The sequence below is a fragment of the Oreochromis aureus genome, linkage group 14, assembly GCF_013358895.1.
Source record: "Oreochromis aureus strain Israel breed Guangdong linkage group 14, ZZ_aureus, whole genome shotgun sequence".
NCBI classification, from domain to species: domain Eukaryota; kingdom Metazoa; phylum Chordata; class Actinopteri; order Cichliformes; family Cichlidae; genus Oreochromis; species Oreochromis aureus.
In genome coordinates, this window is record NC_052955.1 from 13,789,037 (window position 1) to 13,816,973 (window position 27,937).

The window sequence follows — 27,937 nt, forward strand, 5'->3', positions numbered from 1 at the left end:
TTACCCAATAAACTGTAAATAAATATGTGAAATATAAGCAACTACTCCAATGCTAAGCTAACACATGTGTGTTTATATTTTTGCTTTATTTGAGAGGAGGATGCCAGAAATTCTGGATATATTTGCTTAATAGATCAACTGTCGATCTATAAATCCCTTCAGCTCTTTACCCAAACTTAAAATCAATGTAATTACTGATATGAGGAAAGAAAATGTTTGCTATTTTTTCCAGTGACTGGTACTATGTCGTATTAATGAAAATACAATTATTCAGTTGTCTTACAGTTGTATTTTTAAATGTGCCTGTTATTTCACTTTTATCAGAAGGATTTGATATTCAAAGTGATGGAACATAAAATCCTGACATCAACACTCTTGTCATTCTTTTTAAATACAAGTGTCTAATAAAAATAATGTTATGCTAATTTTATGGAAAAGGTTTATGAATTTAGTTTTAATTGGACTGAGGAATGAGAACAGTTTCTATTTATTTATTTAGTCAAACAAACAGGCAACTAATTTGCAGAGGAGGCACGCCAGTGATAATTATTCAAGTCAAGAGAAGTTTATTTGTACAGCCCATTATCACATTCAGTGTCTGAAACGTTTTTTGCGTAAACAATAGTTTTCAACCCAGACAAAACAACATAGGCAAAAACATCCATGCATGCATCCATGACATAAAAATGGCTGAAGCTATAATGAAACGAGGGGATAAGGAAAAGCAAAATATAATAATTATACCATAATTTGGCTGCGGAAAATGTTTTTAAAGGACTAATGTGATAAGTCCATTATAGGACGCTTAATACAGAAAATGGTCCAGCAAAGGTTGAGTGGACTAAGCTCCTTTAGATAAGAGGAGAGAAGATCTACTATTAGGATTAGGGAGGTGAAGTGGCCATTATGCAGAGGGGTAGGATGTGGGGCAGCTGGTGATTTTACATTACAAAGCAGGAATGTCACAGTAACTAACATCATTAGCATCTAGCACTAAGCACACTGAGTAAAATGGCAATGTTCTCTGTGCATTTACTTGCCCCTGAAATCTAACAGTAAGACCACTTTGAGAATTCGCTCAGGAGAGAGTTAAAAGTGGCACAGTAAAAAACAAACTCAGAATATACAGTGTACTCTATTATAAAATAGATATGTAAAGGCTGCAGGATCACTGAAAACATGCTAAGTAATGATAACTGTTAAACTGCTAATAGAAAGAAACTTGGTGAGTAGTGACAGAAATGACGTATACTTTTCATCTAACTCTCCCAACTGTATGGGCTGAATTATTGTCACGAAGTCACAAAGCAGTGAGCCCGGCTCTAAAGCCTGTTAGTATACTTCACAATGCTGCTTTTCCTATTAAAATCAACAATGCAAAACCACTTTCATATCCTCCGAGCAGGCTGACATTCAAGTCCCAAAGGGAAATTTTATCACATGATCCCATATCCTCTTCCCTTCCACTCAACAAACGTTGTTTTTCCTTGTTCTGTAGGGTATTAAACTACAGTAGCAACACACCTGCACCGTCTGAGAGTTTTCCAAATGGAATTGTTCTGTAGGCCAAGCACTAATTGGTTCTCTCAGATTGAAGGCAGAACCGTTGCTCTTCTTCGCTGAGAGTTATGAAGACAGGGTAATTGCTCTCCAACGAGCAGCTCACTTTTCATATATTAGTGAGGCTAACAAGCTACTGTAGTTCGTCTTGTTAAAGGGCAAAAACTCTTTCAAAGCAGAGGGTGGCAAAATTGAAGAGAAGCAAATTTGTGGTCTAGAAATTTAATATGCATGCATTTCCCACACTATCAGATTGTATGGGAAAACAAATATTGCAAACATTTTGAATGCAGGCTCTTGGCTGCAGTAAATAGCTTACAGGGAGTGAAATATGCTTTTCATATTAATATGAAAAGAGTGTAAATATTTTCTGTTTCATTATGAAACTATGGTGGCGCAAATTAGATTAGCGAGCGGCCACACTATAGGTAATTAATACGAAACACTGTCTGAATCCCTGGTAAACAACTGAAGTAAGCTTAGACTGGATCGCCATATCAAAGAACTTAAAGGAGTAGAACTGTAGATAAGAGTAAGCAGGAAAATTATTTTTGCCTGTAGCATACATTTCAAGCATGGTTTACCAATAACTGTGATATTTCTTAATTCCCTACCTTAAGAGTATTTACAGCATTACTTGTAGCATATTTCCAGGAGTGGCAGTTATGGTCTGCCAGTTGGTTAATCTACCTAATCTAAACGGTCCAGACTGAAATGACTCAACTGCTGGATAGACAATTTTTTGAACAGTCACAGCCTTCAGATGATGAAACTTCTCTGTATGTACTGTATTACAGGTTGTTTTCATACTAGAAATTCAAACTCAATACCAATTACCAGAAAAATACTTCATAGCACAGATTTCTTTTTTTTTTTAGATTTTTTTTAGATAGGTAATTTTTAGGTTATGTGAGGCTGTGTTTCTTGTGACTTTGGTAAGATAGAGTGCCACTGGTGTTGTCTACTTGCTAGTAGATTTTTCTCAGCTTCAAGGGAAACATAACACTTTTTAGACATAATTGTGTGTTGTCCTGTTAAATCAACACTGTCTTTCAATGTTACAGACTATCAGAGCTGCCAAGTTTGCTTCCAAGCTCACACATTACTGTCATTTTATTATCTGCCACAGATGCTAGCAGATACCTTAATGATAACTAATGGCTAATGATAACAGATGGCTAATGTTGCTATCAGGTAACTGCCAGTACATCTGGGCAATTAATTGAAAATAAAGCAAAACGGTATTCACCTCTAATCAATGTGATCTTGCCAATGTTGGTTATTTCGTTTTATTGTTCTAAATTCTGTTAATACGCCTCCCATGTATATATGGGAGTATATATACCTTTTAAAACATACCGCCACATGTGTTGTCATGTGACTCCACCACACCCCTCTGCAACAAGGAAGCATGATGGAGGAAAAGCCAAACACTGAGCTGATTACCCAACTTTAGAGTCTCCAAGAAAAATGCTGTATGGGTTCTTTGGACATTTTTTGGGCTTTAGTAAAGACAAGATCAAACAAAAAGAAGAAAACAGAAAACTGTGGGGAAAATACTTTCATCTGTTACACCACAAGCACAGTATTTAAAAAAAAACCCAGCTTCATTAGTTTAGCATATTCACAGTACAAAGAGAGTGAACTATGAGGCCAAAAACAATACATATACTTCTGCAGTAACTCTTAGTTGCAGGTGCATCACATCCACAAATCCTTCTGAAACCTAAGACATAACCTCATATGCATCTGCCAATAAATTTGACTACACATCGTCTCAACAAAGCCTCTAATGACTGTTACTGACCCATTTGCTACTGTCCTGCAGCCACTTGTCAAACTGACTGGAAGAGAACAGACCAATTCAAAGAGAGAAACCCTCACGTGTTTTGCAGCAAAATTGGAGACCAACACAGGCACACCATGCCCAAGAATAAATGCAGCCAATACATAACTATATTGAAGGCTCTACATATAGATTCAACAGAGACATATAAATGACGTCCTATTTTTTTGTGTGTTAAGGCCCCGATATCTTCCAAAATCTTCATTCCCTCTGCACAGCCTCTGTTCAAACTAAGCCATAATAAAGCATCCAAAAACAAAACTAAATTGGTTTACCCCCAAACATCTTTGCCCAAGGGACAACAAATGTTTGTACAGTTTCAAAACAAAATTTAATGCACGAAATCAAAGAATGTAAATGCACAGTAACTTTTTAGATCCATTGCCTCCTTATTATTCCTTATCATATTAGATATAGTTGCACTGTTTTAACTGTAAACAGCTAATCATAAAACACAAACAATAAGAATTAAACTTTAACAATCTACAGGGAATGTATGGGAGTATGGCTCTTGAATACTGATGCTGGAACAATGACCTAAAAATGAGGATAGCAGAAGATAGCCTGAAGAGTATCAGAAGGTGCTATTTACTACTAATTGCCAAACCTTACCTTAGGCTCATAAAACTTGCATTCATATAGCAGTACCATACACAAACCTGTGCTATGTTTCCTAGCCGTTAAGGCACCCAGCAATAGACTGGATGAGAGACCTACAGAGAAATAAACAATTCAAGTAGAAAAGAATGACCTAGTTCTGAAGAAACATGTAATTTCCCTGCAGTTCAACTTGGCATTCAATTGCTTTTACATAAAATGAACACAAAAAGTCCCACTGGGGAGGGCCTCATCCAAATCAACCTGAACGTGTCCGCCTATGATGCAATGAACAACCCAGGAACACTAAGTTACAATGCAAGGTTGTCAGGAAGTATTCAAAGAAAATTCAATTTATAATCTGACTCAAGAAACAGACAAACTGTTAAAAAAAAAGGATAATTACTGTAAATAATAGCTGTTGGTGACTAAAACAGAATCTGGTTGGAATTTAAAAATCAGCTGCCAACAAATGGTTTAAGATTGCTTGTCTCACCCAAAATCTAACCTGCAAATTAAAGTCTTACTTAAATGAAATAACGACAAACAAATTATGAGGAGTGAAAAACAGTCAAAATTACATTACACTAGCAATGTTTGTCTGTTTCTTCTGCATCCAAACAATAACAATGCTCCTGACATTAGCAGTTCATTTGTGATGTAACATTTTCTGTAGCTCTGGGCAATGTCATATTTGGATGCAGGCTGATTATGACTATAGGAGACAGCTTGCAGTGTCAATAATTCATGACTCTGTAGGTCATCAACCACACAGTAGTGTTTTAGTCTTGGAGGAATCTCATTAAATTCATACTAACATGTATAAAAACGAAATTATTATTGGTAATATATCATCAGTTACATAGTTTATTTATTTGCTGCTTCTCAATGCAGATCACAGCATGATGCTGGAAAATGCAAAACATGTTTTGCCATCTATCTGAGTATAGCTGTAGTTTGGGGACCAGAAATGGCAGTAAAAATCCTTCTTGACACTCTGCTATCATTTCTGTGTATGAGTTTCTATTTAAGGATCATGTTTGCCATTTATTCAGAATAGCCATAGGGTATTATACTAAAGCACATGCACATTTTCATGCACATGTGCTCGCACGTGTGTACAAGCGTTTGTATGTAACAACGGTAATGGAAGGGTAGGATTTCATGAATGAAAATTATGTACATTGATGTCCCGGGGTTACAGCAATCAGTGGCTGCAGCTGGAGGACCTTTAATAGCCTCATGTAGCTTAAACCTATCTTTTCTAGCATAGCTTGTATCTTAAATCTAAATTTCCCACAGGAATACACTGTTATTTTGGAAGTAGCTGGTAAGATGTGAAGGGCAAGTACAACATATGGATAAAAAAAAAAAAAATTATGCAGAGTCTGGCCTTTTTCTTCTGGCCTCTGTAGTTATCTTAGAACACTCCGGGTGCTGAAGCCTAGGCTGTCGGATGTTGTAGTAAGCCTCGACCCAAGCCGTGACTCGCCTCACTTGCCATATGGGATTATGCTCATCATCTATTCTGCCAGCGTAAAAAATGCACACACATTCCAACACTTAAACTTTAAGCCTGCCAAACCGACAGTCACAGTAATAAACATCAGCTTACTATCTGTGGTCTAAACCAAACAAAAGATTGAACGTGCCCTTCAAATAAATGGTGTACTTGCCATGAGGGCAAGGAAGCTCATAATACATTACTAAAATTTATATTATTCATATTTGGCTTTTCAGCAGGGACACACAAATAAGAATGCGTGCGCCACTGCCTCACTGTCAAAGAGCATTTAATTGGCAGCTTCTAAATAACCGGAAAGCAAATGATTCTATAATTCAGCTGTCTCCAGAAATCAAGAGCCTCTTGCTCAGTAATGGTGCCAGTGTGTTTATAATATATTGAAAGAGGCTGACTCATCCATGTTTAGTGATGATTTGTCCCATGCCAACAAGCTAAAAAAGCTGCCAATGATTTACAAACTTAGGCCAATTTATGGTGTTGATTTGTTATTACAAGTACAAAACTCAACTAATGCATTTGTCACTTAAGCAAACCATAACCAGATTTATTTATTACAATGCACAAATTACAGCTAGCAAGCCATTGTGAAATGACAATAATATATGCATTTCAACATTTGACTTGAGAATTGGTCGGTTTCACAGTGCAGCAGACACAGACTCAAAACTTCCAAACACATTTTGATTCCTAATTCATACTGGTATCAAGAAAACCGTCTAATTACAAAAAAAAGGGATGGGAAACATTTAATCTTAGAAAATGTAGCACTGGGATTCCAGTTTTAAATGAACAGTCTAAGCCTTAAACACCAAAATAATTTAACTTTTAATTAAAAAAAATATTTATCGGAAAGGCATCTTCAAATAGCCAATACATCATTTTGTACATTTTGCAAGACATTTTATTTTAACTGATTTGTTTTTGCAAATTTTATCATGATGAGTTATTGTTTGTACAGAATATCATGCCCACAGCTTTCCTGACAGGAAGCGGGATGGAGCTTTTTTCATACATGGTTGTTTTGTGCAGGTCAAGCAGCAGGACTCCTGTGCTGTGTCTGTCACAGGAAAAAAAAAATTGAGTGCAGCACTCATTTTAGAGAGAAGGCTTACATTCCTCCAGATAAGATGGAGTTCTGGATGGGATTTTGTAGTCAGGACTGTGGGATGCTGATAGCTTGGTATGGTTCCTTGAGTGCAAGCAGCTGCTTCACTTTAACTTTCAGGAGAAGCTTATTGTACAGGTGCAGGTGGGAGCAATGGTCAGAGATTCGACTTAACAGAAACACAAACTGTGGTTTAAGTCTGCATTTTAATGCCTGATAACTTTCCAATCAGTTGATATCACAATTTAAATAATAAGAAGCAACCCTAACGTGAACTAGCAGTAACATAGTGCTTTGAAAACAAATTAGTATCTCGTAAAACATAAATGTTCTTTTGGTTTGCTAATAGCTTTACCATATAAGTAACTACAAAGAAACTCAGGTAATACTCTCCCCATCTCACACTGTGTCAAAAGATGCTAATTCAATTGTTAAAAAAACAACTATAACTGTCATTTTCATGCATAGAAACACATTTTTTTCTGTTAAATCTTATTGCTAATGCTTAATGCTATGTTAATCTTATTGCCTCATATTTCTCTACATTTATTCACTGAGGTCACCAATCTGTGAGTTGCTTTTTAAGTGCTCAGTTTCAGAACTTACTAGTTTTAAGGAAATAGTGAGTATTTGCTTGCCGCTCATGCCTCTCAACCACAGTTATACTCATTTCTACCAGTTGCTATGGAAACGTGTTTCCCCGCTCCCTTCTCCCCTTACTTTGACATCACTGCTTGCCCGCCGCTCTCTCCCTCTCTCTCTCCTTCTCTGATTGGAGGCAGCAGTGCAGCCTCAGAGGAGTGACTATTTACATTGAAGAGGCTGTCAAAACAACGAACACACAATTTCAGCTGATCACCGTGGCTGCCTTCAGTGGTTGAGCTGTTGGTGGTAGTAGGCTTGAATGTCTCTACCAGCTAACTACATACTGTACAGAGCTATAAATTCAACACTCTATACAGTACCATTCAATAAAACTACTGGATGTCTAAAGAGCAAAGGCTCAGCTGGTGCTTGCCTTATTATATCTCCAGTCTCAGGCATCGATATCTGCAAGGCTTTAGACAGTTGGGGCCTCTCATTTGTGCATTACTTTTCAACTATAAGACTGAATAACAGATGGCTAGCAGCTTACAGTCACTGTTCATTAGCTCTAAAAGAAATGTTTATGAGTCAACCCAAAAGGAACCCCTAGCACAGAAATATGACTGGTTCCTAATTATGTGGATCCATTTCAAAGCTTTCAACTTTTAATGCAAGATCTTTCTGTAGCATCTATAACACAGAATAAGGCTTATCTTTCAAATCATCTTAATTTCTTTTTCATAATTTATAAATAATAAATTATATCAGAAAATTTAAATATTCTCCAATCACAGCCTGCAGAAAACAGGATTTATATTATGTGAATCTTAGGTGTTAAAAAATGAAAGTGGAAAATATCACTTGGAATACTGACGTAATCATCATATTTATGTGTTATATAATAGGGCAGAACACATTAAAATAAGAGGCTGAGGCAGCAGAAGCTGAGCTGCCACAGAGGAGATGATTCAGATTTTTATCTCTTGTTAAAGAGTGGCTGCTTGAAAGGTTTTTGGCTGTGATATTGAAGTATTCTAATATAATGCATATTTTATCTCATATCATCTTTATCATATTGTCATAGGCTGAAAATATCTGTGTACTGTAGCATATGTCCCTCACTATGAAAAAGGATTTACCTTAAATACAGCTTTAAAGTCAACTATATAAATATGACAATTCAATTTTTTTTAGTTTTTAAAACTAAAACACGGACCTTTTTCGTGTTGATCTCTGCAAAATTAAAATGTGTCAAGTACAGATCTAGGCAAATGTGGAATAATGTGATGCTTCAGTGCGCTGGTTCAGTTTTTCAATTTTCATCGACTGTATTCATGAGCAAAATTCAATTTGGGAAGTTATTTTTCCAGGTTTACACTTGAGTGTAACACGCTCCCAGACATGACACTTTCAAATTCATTTTACAGTCTGCGGAAAAAAAATTAAGGACAAAACTCATATAATAATTTGTGCTGTGGTAAACATTGCCATGGTGCTGTGAGATCTTTAACATCGAATGGAAGCCAACATATGAGTTTAAATGATCTCTCTCTTTCTGTACTGGCCATATGCCTCTCTGAGCTGCATCCCGTTTCCTCTCTGTGCTGAAGATAAGCTGTGACTCAGTGAGCTACGGTGCAGTCCACTTCAGTGGCCAAGAGAAATTTGCCCTCATTCAGGCAATTTAGTGTGAGTGCCCCTCAGCATCTGCCTCAGCTGTGCACCACACAACAAAAGCCCAGGGAGGCGGAGAGCTGAGCGCCTGTGACCCATCATGCCATACTGCGTGCTCCTGTAATGAATCAGTATTTAGAAGGTTGGATACAAGGCCACGGAGACAATGTAGACATTGTGCTGTCAGGGACACTTAAAAATTAGGTGAGAAAAAGCTTTAAAAAAAACAGATTAATTGTGGCCTATCAAAAAAAAAAAAAAGACAATTCTAGAAAAGCAAACCAAAACAATCCATAATAAACATGTTTTGTCATCTCAAACAAACAGATACATGATCCTGTGAAAAAAACATAATTATGCCCAAAATCCGAGTTTGATTTTCATCCAGCTTAGAGCTCCAGCAGAGCTGTACAACCTGTGCAAGGACTGAGAGAGAGCAGTCTGTCACTATGTCTAAAACAGACATGCATAATCAGTGAAATGGAAAGATTCTTGGAGGCTGAATACTGGAGACTCTGCAAGGAATTTTTATTTACAGTTTGAATCCTCCGTGGCAAGAATAGGGAGCCTGTGTAACATGAACAATGACTGAAATGTTAACCATCACTGTCTGTCACTGAAAAAAAAGAAAAAAAGAAACACTCGTCCTTACAGATTAATCATTACAGTGTTTCTCCTGTGACTTCCCTGATGGTGCTAGTCACGACATACTCCCCTGAAACAGCCCACAAAGCAACCACTCTGCTTGCTACTTGAGTCAAAGCCATTAAGGTTTAGCAGAATAAAAAACTCTAAGGCTGTGCTAAATGGGCAGATTTTCATACATCTCTAATAATTAATGTAACAACAAAGAGGGGAAAAAAGGGCTAACTGGGAGGGTAGGAGGACTGGACGGAGGGAGCCAAAATGACCACTCAGCCACAAGATGCCTGTGACTACACAGAACCCCGAAGCCTGGCACATGCACACAGCTCCCTCTGTGTGTCCATTGAGAAAGCAGACAAGCTGGGACGAGCCGGATAAGCCTGCCTGTGACTCCACCAGGAAGAGGATCAATAGGAGGGAATGCACCATTTCGGATACAGCCAGACAGAGCCAGGGGCAGGGCAGAGAGGCAGAGCAGCACTTGAGTGCTCATTATGTTGTGTAGGATGACACAGTGTGTGCAGCCACTTCTGGAGTTATCTATGAACGGAGGGAGGTGTTGCAAACCCCTCAGAGATTAGGGCAGACCACACAGTAATTGGATTAAAGCACTAATGAAAATAAAAACTGGCATGAGCATGTCTCCATCAAGGTTACAGAGCTGAGGAGGACAATCACATGAGCTAGCTGATAGCAGGTGGAAAAAACCTCTCGCCAGGAGTCCAAACCTATCGCACGACCAGACAAATACTGGACAATGTTCATCGTGGCCGCCTCTTTCGCTTCGCTTGCTGGCATGGAAACAGTTGGCTGCAGCTGAGCATTTGGACATCACCCACCAGCAGTCAATCACATAGCAATGTCCCGCCTTCTATACAGAGTCTCAAACACCTGCCAAGTATCAAATGCCAGTAAAATTTGTCTTTGCCAGTAAATAAACAAGGGTCAACCACCACAGTGGCCAAGACGATGATGCCTCAGCTGCCTTCTCCTGTCCTCAGATTATGTCCCTGCTGACCAGTGAACACTTTCTCCACTCTAAGCCAATCAAACCAAAGCAAAACAGTGGCTGTGTATCAAACAGGTTTCTGATGAGCTGTTTTAAATGCTGGCTCTACAAAAAAAATGCTAAGCTGTTATTTCCCACTTGACAATATGATTAACCAGCCAAACACCACTTTAAAGATGACCAAACAGACTGCATGATGAATACATAACTAAGTGACCAAGCTTGAAATCAAAGCGTTTACCTGTTCAACAGATTACTGACTTTTTCACCATGTTCTTCAATTGTTCCAGAACATGAAGCAGCACTCAAAATGAGTGGGTTTGTGTTACGGCTCACTCACACCAAGCGTGAAGATTGTAAGGAAAGAAGAAACAGCAGCACGGCAGAGTGAAAAGTAAAGTAGAAAGTAATGTTCCATAATCAGTCGAACATAATTAAACTGATGAAATAATATTTTAAGAAAAGAGAAATATTACATACAGTAGAAGCTTATTTTATACTGTCAAATGGGGTTTAAAATACTTGTTTTGTATGTTAAATTTCAACTTATTTACTGCAGTTAGAAACCCTGTGTAATAACCCTATTTTGATTTCATTTAATGTGTTATCTCAAAATACTAAACCAAGCTGTCAACAGCTTCCTGCAACACCAGATTTTTGCAGCATGTTTCCTCCTCTTATACAATCCATATGCATAGGATCTCTCGCCATCTTACTAATCAGCCTCCACAGTCTTCAGTTCAGTTCACATGGCCGATGTGTATAAAAAAACTGAAAAAATGGCCTCCTGGTTGCAGTATCTGAATAAAACCCTGTATATTACAACACAAGAATGATGACAAAGACCCTCATTTTTTTAACAAATTAAAAACAATAGACTTTATAGTTTTTGTTGAAAAAATTTGTCCTCCGATCTAAGACACTTGGGACCAATTGCTGAAGTGGGTACCTTGGTTAGGGACAATAACAGGGCTCTTCTGTTAACTAATATGTATGTTCATATGGTTAAAAAACACAGCAGCCACAGGAAATACAGTGACAGGAAGAGTCAAAACAGATTCTTGACCTTAAAAGTAATACATATTTATATAACAACAAAAGACATTTATCAGCATACCTTTTATATTTTGGGCTCTTGAGGTTGTTTGAGTATAGCAAAAATCCAAAATGAAATAAATAAAAATAACAATAGCACCTGAACCCTATTAGTTTGGGCAAAATCCACCACTATAAAGAAAACTGGAAAGCTATATTTATAATTCAATACAAGAGCATCATTGCCAGAGGAATGCTGCACAATAATCGCTTTATCTCAATTATCTTTTCATAATCGTTGGAAGCCAGAATGGTAATTGAAAATAAAATTATTTTAATTGTCCAGTCCTGCCCAGGGTCATGGTTAGAATTCTTATCGCAGATTCTGACTTCTCTGAAGTTGTAAAGTGCTTTGTGACAAGGACACGGTTGTACTCCAGTAGAATGCTATGTGTTATTCAAGGCCATTCCCGATGTCCCTCATTAATCCATGCCACATCTAATTGTGCTAAGCCATAACAGCAGGCCATTAGCATTCTTAAGCAACACTGCCATCCTCTTCCAAAATATTTCCAGTGGCTGACTAATTAGCGATGTTGTCATGCAGCATGAGGATAGGCAACACCAGTTAAGAGTTTTTAGACACAGGTGTGCTTGTTCATGCAAAAGCTGAACAAGTTGATGGAAAGGTTCAGGTTTAGGCAGAAAAGACAGTTATGACAAGTGACGATCACGCAGCGTGATAAAGTCATCTGTTTTGTGTTATCTTTCGGTCCGCCAAGTCTGTAACACAAATGTTGTGATTCAGTTATTTAACACTTATAGTCAGACAAGTTCATATTCTACACATAGACTAGACAAGCAGTGACTCATGAACAACCTGTTACTACACCTGCTAAGAAATCTGTCCATGGTTACTGTTGGCATTTAACATCAGGCATTCCTTTCTGTACAAATCCAAAGAGCTAACACACATTTGAAAAAAACATTTGTATTAACATTCAATTCACTTCATCGCACTACATATATCTTCTCAAATGAACAACAAAAAAAAAGGTTATTTTTCACTTCAAAAAGGTTTTTATTTCTCTGAGTTTTCTTCTTTAGAAGCATCTCCATCATTTTTGCGGTATAGCTGTCAGTAAAAGAGAGCAAGGAAAGCCCAAGGTTGTGTTCTGCATTCTTTGAGACAGACTGACAAGGCGTGGTCGGGCTACACGATGGTTCCACTGAGGGCGACAGATGGCACAGAGGCACCTTATGACACAACATTAGCTTCCACACATACACACCTTCTTGGCCAATCAGAGACTGGACTATAAAAATAGACACTGGGACAGGGCTAGCCTCCAGAGAGTTAACTTCCCTGTTTCTAAGAGCTAGGATCTCCAGAGACGTCCACAAAGAGGGAACACTTTCACTGCCATTAATCTAGGCGCTAGAATTTTTTACAACTATTAGCAACACAATGCCTTTTATATCCTTTAATACCTTGTTATTATACATGTACTAGGGCACTTGATACGTGAGTGTTTTCATTATCATGCTTTTTATTTCATTATCAGTGGAAATGTATTTCAAGGTAGTTATGCTGATGACATGTATAAAAAAAGAAAAATCACTATATTTGCCATGATTTGTTATGGATAGTTACCGGTGCATTTCATTTGGTTGACCTTCAAATTATAAAAACCAGTCAAGCTACCTGATTGGTACAGATTCAGTTTCCCAGCTTACAATTCATTAAATTCAGCCCGAGGTAGAACGAAGGCAGTATACGCTGCACGTTCGAGCTGTAGTTCATTCAATGTTCTGTTACAAAGCCTGTGAGCTGCGCTAACAGAATACATTTGTCAGCAGTAAAAAGCCTGGGAAATTCAGAAGTCGGAAATGTAAGTCATCTGAGGAAGTCAGTTTAAGTCTTCTTTTTTTTCCTTTGAGAAACTCAGGTCATTCCCAAGTGAGGGGATATATTAAATAAAAGTTTTCATGTAAGTCATGTTGAAAATGTCTCAGACACAAATGTTCCAAAAGAAAAAAAATCCGACTGAAATAATTTATTACAATCATGTAAGGAGACCCCACATATTCACAATATAGTACCAAAGACACAATAATATAGGGGTTTTTTTTTAAATCAAGGAGGAGGTTCTACAAGTTACTTAATTTAAGACCTCTCTTACTTTTACTCCTCCTCTAGCACTGTGAGATATTATTCAACAAGTTAAATAGAGGCATGAAAGCTGCAACTGTTTGCATGTAATTGCTTCAAAACCATTTATTTGCAACACAGAGGATGCAAAATCCCACAACCTCTGTGAGATTCTGCAAGAACACAACTAAATCACCCCTGATTCCATGTGTAATGCAGTGGTGACACATTTTTTTTTAAGTTTATTGTAGTACTCTGTGGGTGTAATCTGCAGGTATTAGTGTACTGAAGGCACAGTAATGCTGTCACACCCCATTAAAAGTGCACATTTTAATGGATTTTTCTGTTGACTCATCCATATGGTGAGATTTTAGTGTTTGGAAAGGCTAAAAATAAGTCTGTTTTGGTGGACCCTTTAGAAGTATGATGACTTACCTTATCACGTATTGTCAATAATAAATGTATTCATGGTTTTTACTGCTCTTCTGAGCCTCCTGATTATTTCTGTATGCTCTCATAATTTGCACAACACACAGATCAGCCTGAGACCAATAATTATGTAAGTGACAACAGCATACATTTTTACCCCTGTGTAGCTCCAGCTTGTTTATGGTGGCCACTGTCCGCTGGCTATTCAAACGAGACACTAGCAGAGTAACCACAGTTGCCTCAGCCCACAGCATCCTGGAATTGTGGGAAAATCTGTCAACCTATCACTGAAAAACCACCAAAAAACCTAAAGCAACACAACAGCTCTGTGATAGAGCCCTGCAATCACGATGCCTCATGTTGCAAAAGAATTTCAATGCTGCACACAAGGCAATACTAAAAGAATAACTGTTATTTCTTTAATTAATTGTTGATTTGTAAGAGAAAGTATGGAAAAAAACACTGACTGTATGCTGTACATAGCCATTGCTATGTTCTGTGATAGGCATTAACTGATGTAACTGTTACATCATTGTTTAAGAAAGATCCTCAGAATATATGACTAAAACCACTTTTTTGTTCATATGAATAGCTAGACAGCTGGATCAGTGGATCAGCATAAACCTTTTAAAGTACTTTTATACTGAATGCCAACAAACACAGTGCCTAAAGGTCCAGTAAATGGAAATGAAAGACTGAATAGTTTAAGTATTGCAACATAATACTCAAGGTCATAATACAAAAAAATGACAGGGGTACTTGTTTATTTGACTCAGCCTCTTCACATCAATAAACCTAATGCACACAAACAACTGTATACACATCTTTACCAATATGGTTCACTCACACCAGTGTTCAGAATGCCACAGCAGCTGATGTCAATAATACTTAATGTTTCAGCATGGTGGCAGCACTACTAGTGAAACAGAGCCCTGACCCTGTTCAGTCAAAATGTGTTTTAACCGTTATTGCAGCCACTCATGCAGAGAAAGCAGCCATGTGCTGTCATAAGGTAGAGAACAGTCCTTCACGGGCATATTCCTCTTTCCACTAATGGTGGGTGTTGTGAAGGAATCTCCACTGGGAATATGCACTCAAGTCACTAGTATGCCACTGAGGATACAGGGGATGATTACTGTTTGCTAACAGCATACATGCAGCCTCATCACACATGTGCTTTCTTTTTTCTTTTTTTTAGATTATTATTCACTGCAATAATGGTCATTAATAAGAAATGCAAATGTGAAAAATAAAACATGTTCTGATTTGTTTGTTGTGCCAGTCTCCCATTGCTTCAAAATGTATTTAGCTTGACAAAGACGAAATATCAAAAATACGCTCTGAGGAATACACCACCATAAAAATCTAACAGGGTTTGGGTTGCATAAATAAACACCATTTTAAGGGACTGTTAACATTTGAGCACAACCCTGAATAGCAGTTGTTTTGAGCTGGTCTATACTGCAGCTTTATAATCACAACCAAAAGCACAGTAGCATTTAATACAATACTAAAACTATAAAGATAAACTTGGGAAGATGGGAATGGTTCTTATTGGCGGTTTTCATGTTTTACTCCCAGTTTCAAACATATTAAGGATGCATAGATGACCCGCCCCCACTCTGGCTTGGTCACCGTGACTGGTGTTGTGAGATTATTTGCTTCAGAGCAATTTTCATCTGCTGTGGCATCTATGGAAAAGATGCACGATGGGGTTCATGACACATCCGGCTTCTGCTGGCAAAGAGAGCAAGACAGCTTTCAGCCAGTGGAAGTCAATGAGTCATACTGAGTGGGGATCCTTTAGGGAGCAGTGTGAGAGACAGGGTAAAACAGAGCAAGACAGACAAGCAAGACAAGATGCCAAGCTCACAGCACGGCATTAAAAAGAGAAAAAAGTTAGGTTCAAAGAAAGCTCTGTATTATACAAATTTTGTTTGGATACTGCATTTTAGTAGCAAACATTACTTGGGTAAATCAAGTGGTAAGCTTTATTGATTACTGGTTGATTTTTTTAACTACTCTTTTCTGCTGTAACTAGGTATCATTTTTTGGATTTTGGATATTTAGAAGCACTGCTAATAACAATAAAAATATTGCCTATCAATAAAGTAATAAAGAGGACATATTTTAATTATTTAATAATTCTATATAGGATCTATCATATCAATTGTCTCTTGGGTGAAGAACTGTTTTCTAATTTGTCAACTACTCTTTATCTGCAGCTCATTTTTTATGATTAATTTATATTAAATGAAGAAAATGATGAAGTGTAATGGCTTTTTTTTTCATTTAGTTTTTGAGCAATGGTACTTTAATATGATATCAGTGAACCAGCACTAAACAAATACTACCAAGTGTTTCTTGATGGGTTAGTACTCAGACAGTTTAATGTCACTGCTTGATCAGTAATGTTCAAAACATAAAAAACTATTTGTCAAGATTTAAAGTGAAATTTCATGAGTTATGAGTCATCAGCACTTGTCTATTTTAGGGCACCAAATATTTACAAGAGCTGCATGTCTATCTATTAATGTGTGATTCAACTTTTAGGTTGATAATTTTATTGCAAAAAATATAAAGATGGAATTTCCAGAGCTATGTAGAGGTTCTTAGTTTTCTCCTAGGTTTGTCAATAAATGTCAGACTCACTATCCAGAAGCATCCATATCAATGTCCACAACCAGAAGACTGATGTGGAATTACTGGCAGAACATTATGTGGGCAGAGTTTACCCTACCATTATATTGTAAGTGTTTTAACACAGCACGCAAGATCAATGAATGGAAAAAAAAAAAATCTATGACTATATGTAGCTCTCTACCTTTCTGGAAAAAAACAAACACTATTATTTTTTGCAGGAACAGACTATCAGTATAACTACAGCCTTCAACAGCGAGTTCTTAATTAGGAGTTGTTCCTCTTAATGCAAGTGATGTCAATCTCCAGCACGGTAAAACACAGTTTTGGAAAGACTCAACTCCAGTAACGTGGTGGACTAACAACAACCCAGAAATGGAGATGTGATGGTGTACTGGTCCTAGAGAGCCCAACAATATCTAAACAGCCTTCAGCATTTCAGATCACCTCCCATCCATCACCTGCACCCTGTCACTGTAGCACTCCAGTGGTCTCTGACTCAGATGGACAACTGAGTTTTCCAGCTGCAACTCCTAACCAATGGGTGTGGGTGCCAGGTTTAGGAATTCCACAAAGCGTTCTGTTAAGCTGACCATAACACTGCCAGTTAATGTCAGGAATCCAGTGCTCCCAATAAAAACAAAATAAAATGGCCTTTAACAGCTTCAGAAAATTGCTTCCACACCCAAACTTCTGTGGTTACATTTGATTAGTTACAGTGTGAGTGAAAACGGTTGGGGTCTGTGGTAAATAGGGTGAACCTCTTCATGTGCTACACACTCCTAGTGAAGCTACTCTGTTGGGGAAAAAGGGTTGTTGCGACTCCCTGTTAGAGGAAACATAGCGGAAAGCATTTCAGTTAGAAGTTAAACACCTCAATTTGAAGTGAAGTGTCTGTCAAATGGTGAAAAATATGAAAATGCATGGCAGTAGAGCACAAGCAGTAAGAAAGCAAATACAGAGACATGGTATAGTTTTCTTAGCATCAGTTATTCATTGAGATCAACGACCACGGGCCTGCATCCAGTGTCAAAATAACAAAAGGTCGAAGTGGACGTTAAGATCTCAGACTGTATAGTGTAAAATCTTCATCCCGCTCAAATTTCAATAGGAGGAATTGCCAAAACAGTCCACAGTGGTTTTCCCACAGCTAGAAATAAAGCAGAAAGCCAATTATCACACAACAATACAATCAGAATCAAGTAATCAAGTAAACTGATCAGAAATTATCTGTAAATATTACATATTAGAATCAAAATGAACACTTTTTTTTACCATGTCAGTACAGTTCTAGGAGCTAAAAAAGTTCTGCTAAAAATTAAAAATAGGGTCCATGTTGCCATGTAGGTTTCTCTCTATCTTTGGGCATATCCATTACATAATTTTAAGATTGCTCTGCATGAATGAGAATCAAATGAGGTTAATTACCAGCCCCAGTGATATCACTTTCTAAATTTTCCTCTCTTCTAATGCTCTTAAAATCCTAATACTGAAACATTTACCCATAAAATATAATTAACTTGACAATAATATGACATTTAACTCATCCCTGTGGCTACAGGCTAATAAATCTACAAAAAGGTGATTATTATGAAAATGCATAAAGTAATTTTAAATACAAGGTTATTGATTTTTATGCAAATTCTAAAGGTCATTTGTTTATCATTATATTAAAAATTCTCAACATGCCCGGTTTTCCACATGTATGGATTACATCACATAACCCCTCCCACATGTAAAACCATTACACGGGGTTTTAACACTGTATAGTTTTGTGACTGTTTATTTTCTGTAGGTTTACGGAGTAATGCTTGTCTGTGAACTCACTGTCATTATTTCAAAGTGGATCCTGCATGTTGAATGGATCAGATATAGCTATAGCTGCTAATGCCCCCCTGGAGATAGAGCCTTCTTACTGTGATCTAATTAGCTTTTTTTTTTCTCCTGAATGAGTGTCACTGCACTAGTTCAGTGATAGATTTTTTTAAGGCATTTTGCTTCTACACTAAGACAAGCACAAAAATATAGATAAAGATTGAAAATAGGGTATACAGAAGGTATACTATTATTGATAATGAAATGCAGAGGGATAAGAAAATCTGCTTTATTATTTCATTACAAAACACCACATACAATATTTTACTACAAATGACTGGGTATAACAGGTAAATTGTATTACAGCACATTTAATCTATATTCATAGCAACAGATTTTTGAGTCAATGGAGCCCCTTTAGAGTTACTCTGCAACTGATCTCTGATCCAGCTGAATATGGGTGGGTGGTGTTGCATCCTTCCACTTTAGAAGAATTAGTGATCTAGCTATTATACATACATAACTTAAGCTATATGTTCTAAGATTAGTTCTTCAACTGCTATTTGAAGTACTGCTATTAGTGTAAATAACTGGAAAGTGGCCTTGAGTCAAAAGTTTTTGAAAAAGTCTAAATTTGGGTTCTATTTTGCATGGTACACAGGGGGCTCATTTCAGGTCATGATTCATCTTTAGCACAGAAAAGTCGATGAAAAACTTTAAAATGGAGAAAAGTGTCTTACATTGATGAAGTAGGCGTGTGCCCTGTTCAGAGTAGAATCGAATTCCATGTAACCTAGTTTCACATAAATGTCAATCTCGTCTTGTTCTTTTGGTTGACATTCAAAATCTAGTTGTAATGGCTCACTAGCTTTTTTTATTACTATTAAAGTTTTAAAACACAGGGTAGGTTGGAGAATAAAGTGTTAGCCTTCTGGTTCTCTAATAATATGGTGATTTCTTTGTATCTACTCTCGAATTTGTCTTTTTTCATTTACGATTTTGCATTGTCTCCAGCTAACTGTGTGTAGCAGCCATCCAGAAAAGCAATTGCAAGTTGATTTTCTGTCTTGAGCAGGGCAGCTCTAGCTTGGATAACTTACTTTACAATTTTCCAGAAGTCCTTCAAGCAGGAGGTGACCATTAGCCCTCTAACTTTCACTGATTAAGCTAGCAGATTCTTTGACATTTTTTAATATATATAAATGGTCAAACATCAAAAACACGAAATGCACAATTTTACAGTATTTAAAAGATTTTAAATGTTAAGACTACATTTTTCATCTTTCTGCACTAGTAGAAACCTCTAGTGGTACCACTATGATGGATTTTTTCCATAATTATATTACCACATGTCAAGACTGGGAGAAACAGAGGTATCTTTAAGTTGCCAGGCAATGACTAACCCTGTAGAGGAGTATAATGTTAGAGAGGGTGACACACTTTAGTGACTGAATCAAAAGAAAGCCTAGGGCATAGCAATCCAAATTTTCCCGGCTTTATGCATGGTGATGCATCCTACAGTGTTTCGGTAATGAATGCACCACGATGTGCATGGATGCACGAGAAGACGCACACACTGCTTCCCTTCACGCTACACAAAAGAAGTTGAGAGCCAAATCCTAGCCAACAGCATGTTACTTTATTATGGAAAGATGAGACACCCATTTTCTTAAATCAGACATACTGTAAGCTTGATAAGACTCCGTAAGCTCAAGCTGAGGAGGCTCATCTGCATCTCATGTAAAGTGGGACACAGTTCCTCCCAGCACAGACATGACATGATTGTAAGCCCATCTCTTATTTCAGGGGGCCACATGGGCCACAGACGAGGCTGTGATGATTTAGTTTGGGTCACAGGAGTGCTGTCTCTCCTGGCTTCTCTAACTGCCAAATAGGGCACAGAAAGGCCAAACAGAGCCAGCAGGTACTCACTTCATATCATCCTAAGCAAAGCGAAATAAGTCTTTATTTAAGGGTGAATAGCCTGGAGAGAAAAGGTGACACATTTTGAAAGTGCATCAAGTATTTAAATAGATAAGGGGAACTGGTCAACTTTGGTAAAACAGTACTAGCGGTTTTCATCAGTTCCATTATACCCACTGACAACCTTAACTGTTTGCAAACATTTAATTATAACATATCTTCCTTAAAACACTGGATGGAATTAGAGCATTAAATTGACTTGCCTACTCCAAGTAGATAACTGATACTCCAAATTTTGAAAATTCCACAAAGGGAAAACTTCAAAGAAGAGAGAATAATGCCTAAAGGTTTGCGAGTTTAGGGTTACATGTCCACCGGGATACTGTGTTCTGTTAATTCAATGAATGACAAGGACACATTGCCCTAATTTCATGCAAGTGCTGAGATATTAGCATGTCTATATCTGAGAGAAGCTGGAACAGTCTGAAGTTACTCTAATGTTTAGCAGTGTCTGAAGCAGATTTTTACTGCTCATATACATTAAAAAGAAGGCAAACCCAGCTTGCCTCCCAGGCCACTCTGTTCAGTTTACTTTAACCTGTTTCATACTTTTAAATTAAATTTGATTAATATTAATCCCAGATATATTAAGTCAAACCTCCCAGGAATGCCACAAGATCTGTACCCCAGCAGAAGCTAATCACTCAAAAAGAAAAATAAATAAATAAAAACTAAGCCCACAGCCTGTGAGTCTTCTGTGAGCACACCCTTAGGAAAGGATGTTTATGTTCCTCCTACAGTATCTCACAGGGTAACATGCACGTGTAATGCTATCTTTTTTAACGTCCTTAGGCACTGAATCTCCTCAACTCTCTCAGACCCGGATCTGTCTAATCCAGTCCCCATCACCAAAGAGTCAAGCAGTCCTGGCTTGAATAAAAACACAGTCACCCCCCCTCCCTTGCTGCTTCATCCTAATTCTGGATGAAAACCTTAGATTCCATGAGAATGTTAAAAATGATGTGTGAGAGGTATCAGAGCTACTGAGTAAGGGAATGGGCATCATGGACTGTTTAACAGTTAAAATAATATAATAAATTTTCGAAATTGAACGTCTCAACAAATAAAACACTTGAAAAATGAATACCTGACAACTGTCTCCCAGAAACTGTTCCCACTGCAATAGCTGTTTGTCTCCATAATCTGTTACATAGCGAAACAAATTCGGGTTCAATAAACATCCTCTAAAGCTTAGCAGTAGACTGTCAGTGGACACTCATATGATGGCAGGTTAAGTTATTTGATAAGACAAAACAAAAATAACCGAAACTAGAGGTGATAAGATATGGGCTTAGCCTTTTATCCACTGTGGCTGGCTGGATTTCTCAGATAGATTTCCTTCAAATCCAACACTTAACACAATTTTGCAGAGATTGCCTTGACACTCGAAGTCAAAAGTTTAGTAGGTTTAGTAAAGTCTGCAGATACACATTACACTAGCATTCCTATTGCAGTTTTAATTAATAAATGATAACCCTGGACACAAATACATTTGCTTTGATCTTCTTTGTCTTTTGGCTGGTCCACAGCAGACATATGCCTGCATCTCACTCTATCCCTAGCATCTTCTTCTGTCACACCAATGCCTTGCATGTCCTCCTTCACTTCCTTCTCTTCCCTGGCAGCTCCATAGTCAACATCCTTCCTCCAATATATCCACTATCCCTCCTCTGCACATGTCCAAACCATCTCAAACTTGCCTCTTTAACTTTGTTTACAAACTGCTCAACCCATGCTGTCCCTCTGAAATACTAATTTCTAATCTTGTCTGGTCACAGCCAATCAAAGACATTTGGTTTAATATGTTGGGGACATTACATAGGGCAGTCAAGCAGCCCTATATAATGTCCCCAAAAAAGATGAATTTATCAAAATAGACATTTAGATAATTGTTAAATTTAGTTATCCAAAAAAAAAAGTCAAATATTTTTTCATTTGAGCTTGAATAACATCCTTTTCTGTCTTTTAACATCAGCAAATGACTGACGCTAGCTGGCAACACAAACAATTTGAAGACAATTATTTTGAAATTCTAAATATTATATCAGACAAGATCAAAAAAGAAACTTTCACAATAACAAAAAGAGCTGGAGTCCTGAGTGTATGCAACTATCGTCTTTGTGCAAGGTATACCTATGCTGAACCAAGATACAAAAGGTTGTATTAGGCCAGAGACAAACTGTTAAGGCCTCTGTTCTCAGTGGGGTTATATAATTTTGGTAAAATGATTGGTTGTAGTCATGTAGGTGACTGTAGTGTGTGTTTTGGGGGAGGGAAATCTATTTTAGTGGACGTCCCAAATAACATCTCAATATGGCAAACAGTGCTGCCAGTACACAATGTGCCACAATCTACTGGCTTTATTAAGATGGAACTATTGGACTTTTTCCCTCATGAAGCGAAGTCAGAAGTCTGGAGCTTTTGTAATCAGCCTGGAGACGTCTATCGTTCCATCTTGCTTTGTATGGTGCAGCATGGAGCGACGTCATAATTTCCACATGATCTGACTGATGATGTAACACAAGCTAAGTGAAACAATCCTACTGTAAACCAGAGGGGCATGTTTGCATAGTCAAAGGATCCAAACTGCTGGGTCAAACTGCAGATTTGGAGTTCATTCATCAGTTTCACACATTGAGGACACTGGGAAGTCATCTCTTATCTTGCCCAATTCTCCGTAAATTCTCTCACTTTAAGTTCCGAGGCTATGTTTCATTTTCTGAAATGATTCCATATCCCAGTTATCAGTTCAAAGAGGATCAATTAATAATCATGTCAGGCAGCTCAACGGGCCCATTGAGCATGCAGCCATCAGGAGTGGGAAAGAGATAGAGAAGAGGGTTAATCCTTCCCCAATCTCAGTTCAGTCACTAATACTGCAACTACACCATATAATCATCTGTAAAAAGATTAAGATTTTCTTTGACTTACATGTAACTGCTCGAAGTTCAAAAGTGCCATTTTAAAGTTCCGTTTTTTATCATTTAATGAAAGAAATTTAAAAAATATTTTTTGCTTCTGTGATGCCATATGAGTTATGTGAGAATGTGACTAGTTTATGAGTCATAAATCATGAAATTATGACAGTTTACACTCAGATACACTGAATATAGACCATGATTATCAGTGCAATGAAGTGGAAAATAAGAAGTGAAAAGCATGCACCCTGTAACTGTTATATCCATATTTAACGTAGCTGTAATAACTCTACATTATCCACTGTTGTGCATAACTCTGTTGAGATGTGAATTACCAGCTTAGCATGAGGATCTGAACCAGAACCAAAACCAAACCCCAAACTGTCCATCTAACCAATTAATTGGCTTGGCTGACATAAATTACCTTAAAATGAGGCCAAAATATTTACGCCATGAAAAATGCCAAAGATGTCTGAGGGGAAGGTTTTTAGAAACAATATCAATATTACATAGTTTGTCCAAATCTGACAAGTTTATTTCCCAAATAAAATCAAATTTCAGGCAGCAGAATCACAATTATTTACTTTAATAATACACACATACAACACGTTTTAGGGCCTATCAACCCATCACTGTTAATATAAACCTTACATTGCATGATAATTAAATTCTTACAGGATTCACAAGATCACACAGGAATTCATTTTGCCAGCATCCTACTGAGGTTTTGCAGACACGTGATAACTTCTTCACTATTTTGGACAGTGGAGACAGTGGAGCCTACCAGTCAGTCAGTGAAGGACGTATTTCCCAACTGATTAGCGAAAATCTCATAGAATTTCTTTGGTCATTAGCATATTGCTGTAGTCCTAGTTTAAATGGAAGATAGAAACTTTGATAGAAACACTGTACTCTACAAGCTCTAGTGAAATTGTGAAAAGTGCGACACCTTAAAGGTATAAGTTTTCCCTCAGCACTGCAGTCAACATAAAAGCCACAACATTCACTTTGAAGTGACTAGAGTAGCTCGGCTAATGGTTAGTATTTGCAGACAAACATGAAAAACCACAGGCAACCATGGGAATCTGCTAGCAAAAAAAAGCAATCACTAGGAGGTTTTTGGTGCAGCTCCTTCTTTTCAGTCGATTTCACCCAGTGACAGCCAGCATCATATGAGAAACCTCAATAAGAAGCGTACCTGCATAGTCTTTCTCCTCCAAATGGCAGAGACTTGGGCTGTCTCAACATACTTAGTGCTCAGTCACCCACGTCTTTTTGTAAATAAACTAGTTAAATCATAAATTACTCACTTTTTTGTTGCAACCTTAAGCAGTCTGTAACATCAATACAATTGTTTAATTACCAAAACTTAACCTCCAGATTAACTATTATATGATCTCAGACATTATTTTATCAGCCTTGGCTAGACTGAATAATACAAATACAAATATTCTCTATTAGGCAGAAGAGAGACTTCCAGAGTTTAAAGCTGCTTTAGTTATTCACATATTATTAAAATGTTAAGAACGTTTTTTAGTTCATCTAACACTATCATTTCATTACTCTGTTTTTCTGAAGTTGAATCTGCGTCTGACTAACTAAAATACACTATGCAGAAATGTGAAAATAAAATGAAAAAAGTATTACTCTCGTTTCCCCTCTATTCTAAGCACAGACAGTATAAAAGATGGGTGAAGCTCCTGTGGCATCACCCATTGGTTTGTGAAGCCTTGAGATGAACATATTCATCTTCACCGTGCTGGAGTTTTGAAGTGGGCGGATCAGACTATGAAACTGCAGAGTCATTGGCTAAGTCATTAGTCAATGAGAATAGCCTGGATAATCCTTTTCTCTGAAAGATAGCATGACTAAGTCTTTGGACTATTTTTCATTGAAAATGATCCAAAATGAGCTCATGAGACCAGAAACCCATCAGTTTGTACGGAGGTTAAGTCTAGGAACATTTTCCAATAGAGTTCTACCGAGGTCTTTCCTTGTCTAACCATGTGACAATAACTTGTTTTCTATTTTGGATGTGTGATGCTTCAGGGTCGAGTGAGTAAAGTCTCAGTCACACAGGCCTAAAGACCAATTGGTGCTCATGATGGAGACCATCAGTCACAAGGTAGAAGAATTATGTATTACTCGACCGATTTGCTAGCAGATTACTACAGTCAACTGTAGTTTGTGTGGAAGACGTGGACTTGTCTGCAAACACTAGCCTTCAAAGTATATGATGTGAGTTTTGAAACGTGTTGTTTGCAGCACTGAGGCACAACTTTTACTCTGAAGATGAACATTCTCCATTTCTTGAAGTTCATTCAAGTTTAACAGCACTTGGGTAGTAATTAGTGAGTGTTTGCAGACAAGTCAACATGTTCTATACAAACTACAGTTGACTGCAGCAACCTGCTGCAAACAAAGCAATCACAAGGAGCTTTTTGGTAAGCACAAAAAAAGAGATAATCTGTATGTAAACAATGACTATTTGAGCAGAGTGTCGAAGGTCATGTCAAGAAGAAGTAATCTTAGCTACCCTCACACAGGCTCAGGATTTTTGTGGGATAGCCTTGTAATGCTTTATGTGCAATCCAGTATGTGCAAGGGTGTTCCTCCATCATAAGAGGAAAACAGAAGGAGTGGAGCCCTGCCTGCTCCGTAATGGCAAACTCTCTTGCATGCATTAGACAATTGTAGGGTAAAATGACAGGAAACTGACCGCTTGATTAGATTTTCTCTTGTGCCAAAGAAAAGAGTTGTCCGATACAGGGGACAGCTCTGCGCAATGTGCTTATGATGTCACCTAAGGAACGTGAATAGGACCGCAAGTGTTTTTGCAACCACCCACTGGTGGCCATTTAAAAGAATATAGGTTTAAGGCACGTCTGTGTCTGCTTCCTTTTTCACACCCAGAATCTACTTCCATTGTTTTATTCTGTGGATGATCCTAAGCTCCTCCCACCAGAAAAAACACTAGCAAAGGTAAGGACATCAAAAACAATGCAAAAACACTGATTTTTCACTTCACTAGCACTGCAACTAGGACTGTGCAATTAACTGAAGTTTAATTTTTGGCTTTCAACAATTACAGTTATTGTGCTTTCTTATTTTGCCTTTCAGCACAGCCCCTTGGCCTCTCAGTCAAACCAAAATTTACTCCCCATGAGAGAGTGACAGATTTGGTTAATTTCACATTTATATATCTAGTTAGTCGGTTTTGTCTTGTGATAGATTGGTGAACTGTCCAGGGTATACCATGCAGCTTCTACTATGAAAGCTGGGACAGCCCCCTGAAGCAGAGGAAAATGGAATGACAGATAAATCTGTCACTTAATTATAATAAGTTTTAAGGAAATCAATTTCAATAAAAGAGAAGTTTTTTCTAATACACTGCTTCTACAAAATCTGTCCAATTGTGTTAAGTAATCATGAGCTTAATACTGACCAAAATTACTGTCATTATGATTTTCACAGAATGATGCAGATCTAAACGCAGCTCTCTTGGGTGAAAGGACCTCTGTTTAACCCACTACACCACCAAAATGGAATTTGTTGCTTCTCCTGATGAGGTATGAAAAGGATGCGTGATTGGCTGAACTCTCCTGTTATAAAATAGGTTTTCTAAAGTTGAAAACGGAGTCAAGAGGAAGTCCACAAGTCTACATTTACCTCAACTACTGAATTCAAATATGCTAAGAAGTTAACATAAATACTTGCTCCATTACATCATAAAAATACTAACTCCTCCAATTTCAAATGATTCTACAAGAGAAAATTTAATCCAGCAATCGAGGTCTTATTATTATTTTACCTAATATTTTGTAATACATACAAGAGAGTTTGCCATTACAGTGCAGGGAGAGCTCCACTCCCTCTGCGTTTTCCTCTCCTGATGGAGGAACACCCCTGCACATACTGGATTGCACATAAAGGATTAAAAGGCTATCCCACGAAAATCCTGAGCCCGTGTGAGGGTAGCTAAGAGTACTACTTCATACATAAGCACCTCACGTGTGAAATTACTAAGGTTAATAAAAAGGGGGGGCGGGCAGATGTTATTAAAATGTAATTTCACACAAAACTCCCTCAATTACACTTACATAACGACACATTTTACCAACTTAGAGGATCTCATTTCAAAGCCTTTATCATGGCATCTGATTACATAACAGATGATTCAGAGTAGAAGTTGTGCTTGCTATGCATCAGTGTGCCAGAGAGACCAAACACTGTCCCTCACAGACTGTCCATGCACTTCATCCAGTCATCATCGTCTTCTCAATGCTACCATCGCACCTGTACACATGAGGAGGTACCTGCCAAAATGCGTTTTATTTTTTATGCAGATTATACCTTTAACTGAGATGCCGTGAGTCAACCCAGAAGCCTGTGATTCAGTGTGTGTGTGTGTGTGTGTGT

At 37.7% G+C, this 27,937-nt stretch overlaps 1 protein-coding gene across 1 annotated transcript in view; it reads right to left on the bottom strand.

Moving 5' to 3' along the window:
* The window catches only part of ncam1b (neural cell adhesion molecule 1b), a 70,671-nt gene that overhangs the window by 41,873 nt on the left and 861 nt on the right, over positions 1–27,937 (bottom strand). The window lies entirely within an intron of this gene.